Source organism: Benincasa hispida, chromosome 7 (genome assembly GCF_027475165.1).
Source record: "Benincasa hispida cultivar pf3 chromosome 7, pf3_genome.v1.1, whole genome shotgun sequence".
Lineage (NCBI taxonomy): Eukaryota > Viridiplantae > Streptophyta > Magnoliopsida > Cucurbitales > Cucurbitaceae > Benincasa > Benincasa hispida.
Window position 1 is genome coordinate 36,408,275 of NC_143484.1, and position 3,994 is coordinate 36,412,268.

Sequence of the window (3,994 nt, forward strand, 5' to 3'; positions counted from 1 at the left end):
AATTAAAAGCAAGAAAAAGAAATACTTCACTTCTGATTCGGTCATTGGAGTCAGCGTTAGCGGCTTTTTCTTGGTTTTGGTGCTGAACCGGTTCTCATTCGGTTCGATCCGGCGGAGTGTAATGTGCGGAATTTTCTTTTCTTTTCTTTTGTTAAATAAAAAAATGGTACAATAAATCTATAACGCCAGAGGGACCAAATTAGGACAAATGTCCAAAGAGACAACATTGGCTATCCAATCCGGAAATTCTTTAATGAGTATTGTAATTTATAGGAAAAAATATCAATTTATACCTTAAATTTTAAAATTTAAAGTTATAATAATTAAAATTCGAAATTAATAATTATATCAATTTTTAAGTAAATAATCAAATCAATTTAATTATTTAATTTAAGTAGGTGTATCATGTGACACTCTTCTCTAAATTTCTTTCGATAAATGTCGTGTGAAACTTATTATTGGTATATAAATTAAATTTCTAAAGTCGGTAATCATTTGATTTTTTCTTTTTAGTTTTTGAAAACTAAGCCTATAATCATCCATTCTAACTCTAAAATTCTTGTTTTGTTATCTTTTCTTCACCAGTGTTTTAAAAAATCAAGTTAGATTTTAAAAACCAAGACCTCATCTGATAACCATTTGTTTTTTGTTTTTTTTTTTTTAAATTAAGCCTATTTCATCCTTACTATGATTTGCATCTTTATTAAGTACAGTGATTGAATTTTTAGTCAAATTTTAAAAACAAAAATAACTTTTTGGAAGCTACTTTTTTATTTCTCAAAATTTGGTTTAGTTTTTTAAACTATGGTGAGAAGTAGATAACAAAAGAAAAAATTTGAAGGTATCCATAGGCTTAATTTAAGAAAATAAAAAATAAAAAATAAAATAGTTACAAAAGGAATCTAAAGAAGTAGTTTTGAAACTTGAAATTTGGCTAAAAATTCAATTTTTAAAATATACAAATCATGGTAAGAAGTTGGAAAAAATAGACTTAATTTTTAGAAATAAAAAATCAAATGACTATTGAATGAGACCTAAATTTTTATATTTGAATTAATTGATATTCTTCTTTGTGATTACCTCATTCATGTATCAATCTTTATACGTACACTTTTTCAAATATTCGTTTTATAAAATAGAAGATTAAAGAAAATTTTAATTGAGAGTCAAAATAGATTGACTTATAAAAATTTAATACAATTATAATTTCAAACGATATTTTTCAAACATAATGTGAAGGTATATATTGATACAATTATAAAATTTTATAAATTAAAGTGATATAATAATTAATTTTGGATATTAATTAATATAACTTTAGGATGTAAATTGATATTTAAATTAGGAAATCCATCCATTTCCGGTCGTTAACGCGGTTGTTTTTTTTTTTTTTTTAATGAACTGTCAGGTACTGAACCGGCCATTTATTCGGTTCGATCTAAACGAATCAAATTAAATAATATAATAAAATACTTTGTTCCCGGAAATTTAAACGGGTGAATCGAAAAATTCATTTTATTAAATTTAGAATAATAATTATTAGCATGCCTTATATTTCGTGCCTGATTTAAATATATATATATATATATTCATGGTAACAAAAATTACAACTTGGTGGTAAGAGCACATCCCTTGTAAAGGAGACCACTAATAAAGAAATAATGCTTGTCAGATGAAATGAAAGATGATTTGTTATTATTATTAATTTTTTTAATTTGAAAAAGGGCTATTTTGAAATAAAGAAAAATAACAAAATTATTTATAAATATAATTAAATCTTATCGTCTATCTACGATAAATTATTATCTGTATCTATCTATGTCATAATAGATATATATAATAGTTTATCGTAGATCGACTGTAATATTTTACTATCATTTGTAAATATTTTCAACAGTTTTTGTGATTTAAAAAAAACATTTGGTTAGAAACTCAAATTTGAAATTATTAATTTATACCCCTTAAAATGTAAAATTTTTAACTTATAATTATACCAAGTTAAAACTTTCAACTTTCGTAACTATATCAATTTATATTATCTTTTACATTTTTTTAAGAAAAAAAATCGTGTGCAACTAATAATTGTTTCAATTAAACTTCTAAATTTTTACGTATACGGATTTATTTGAATATCGGATTAACAAATGAACTATTAAAATTGATGCATAAACGATCTTCAAGTGAAATACTAATTAAAAGTCTAAATTGTTTTACTATTGAAAACTTAAGAGTTTAATTGATAAAACTATAAATCATATACAATATTTATCCAAACGTAGAATGTAATGGAGTGTATGAACGGTTACACTCACAAAAATTTTGAATTTTAATGCATACAACACGAACATTTTTAAACCCTATTTGATAATTATTTCGTTTTTCATTTTTGGTTTTTTGATAACATCGATAAAAAGTAAATAACGTATCAAAAAATTTAGAAATGAAAGAGGTATTTATAAACTTAATTTTAAAAAGTTAAAATTAAAATGATTACTAAACGAAGTGTTATATATTTGCTCAATTTTTTAAATGGACAATAGCAAAAAAGTCAATTCGGCTTACTTAAAAGAAAATCTGTATCAGTTTATCCAATATTCTAAAAGATAAAATCTAAAAATTATTGATCGGTTCATATATATATTACGCACACATACATAGACACACTATCGATTTCGACACTATTTTCATTTTTGTGGTCTTCACTTTTGTCTCTTTTGACCGCTCGAACAATTTTCATCGAACAGTTAGCAGAGTTAAAAAAGGAAAAAAAAAAAAAAACACGTTTCTTTAATTTTATTTTTCATGAATAATCACACAAGGATTCGTGGGCAAAAATGTACTCGAACCCGTTGCTATATATATGGTTTCCATGTATATATAGAACATTTAATTTAGAATTTCCATACATAAATTTAATTTTCTTTGTTTGTTTTTATCATCTTTATATACATGTTCGTCGTAAAGAAATATCAGATTTATTTAATAAAGAATACATGTTTCATGAATCCGTTCATACATACAAAAAAAAAAAAAATTTAGAAGTCAATATAAAATAGTATTTAATTTTGACTATCTAATTAATTCATCATTTTTTTGTTACGTCATATGAAGTAAGAAAATCGAATCTCTGACCTCAAAGTCGGTAGTATAAACTTAATGTCAACTTAGATATGTTTGTGTTGATATCTATCTATTGTTTTTTTCTTCTTGAAAGTACATCTACTTATTGTTAACTAATATATTTAGAGGTCAGTCTCGAGATATACCAACAATTAGCGCAATCACCTTTCAATTAGATCATAAGTTTGAGACCTCGCTATTACTTACCCTATAACATTTTTAAGTATTATACGTAAATACTTTGGGACTTAAAAATATTGGAAAATTTTCTAACCTCAATAATACAAATAATTAACTTTATAGTTGGGGAAAAATAAAAAAGAAAAAGAAAAGAAAAAGATAAAAAAAAAATTATAAAATGAAGAGGGAAAGAGGTCAATGGGGCAATGAAAGCAGCAGAGAAAGGGTCAGGGAACGTAAAAAGTAAATAATAATAATACTAATAATAATAATAAATAAATAAATAAATATTTTTTTAAAAAAATGGAAGGCAATAAAAACTTGGGTGGGTGAAAAAGAAACTTATCTTTTTTATTTACGCGGACAGCGTACAAAAATGGTCCCCCTGAGAAAAATGGAAATTTAGTAACGAGTTTAACATGATTTCCACATGCTTTGGTCCCAATGCGCTGAACGTATGGGGTGGGAATTCGGTGCGGACAAAACCACAGTAACGACTTTGCTTAAGTCGTCCATCATGTGATTGATGCCTTCCTTTTGTCACTGCCGTCGTTGATTGATTCATCCTATTAATAAGTCACATCCTCTTGCCAAATTCAATAATTTCTATATATTATCTGAGAAAAATAAATAAATAATTTATATTCTCAAATATGTAAATTTATTTATAAACTGTGAACGATTTACTCCTTTT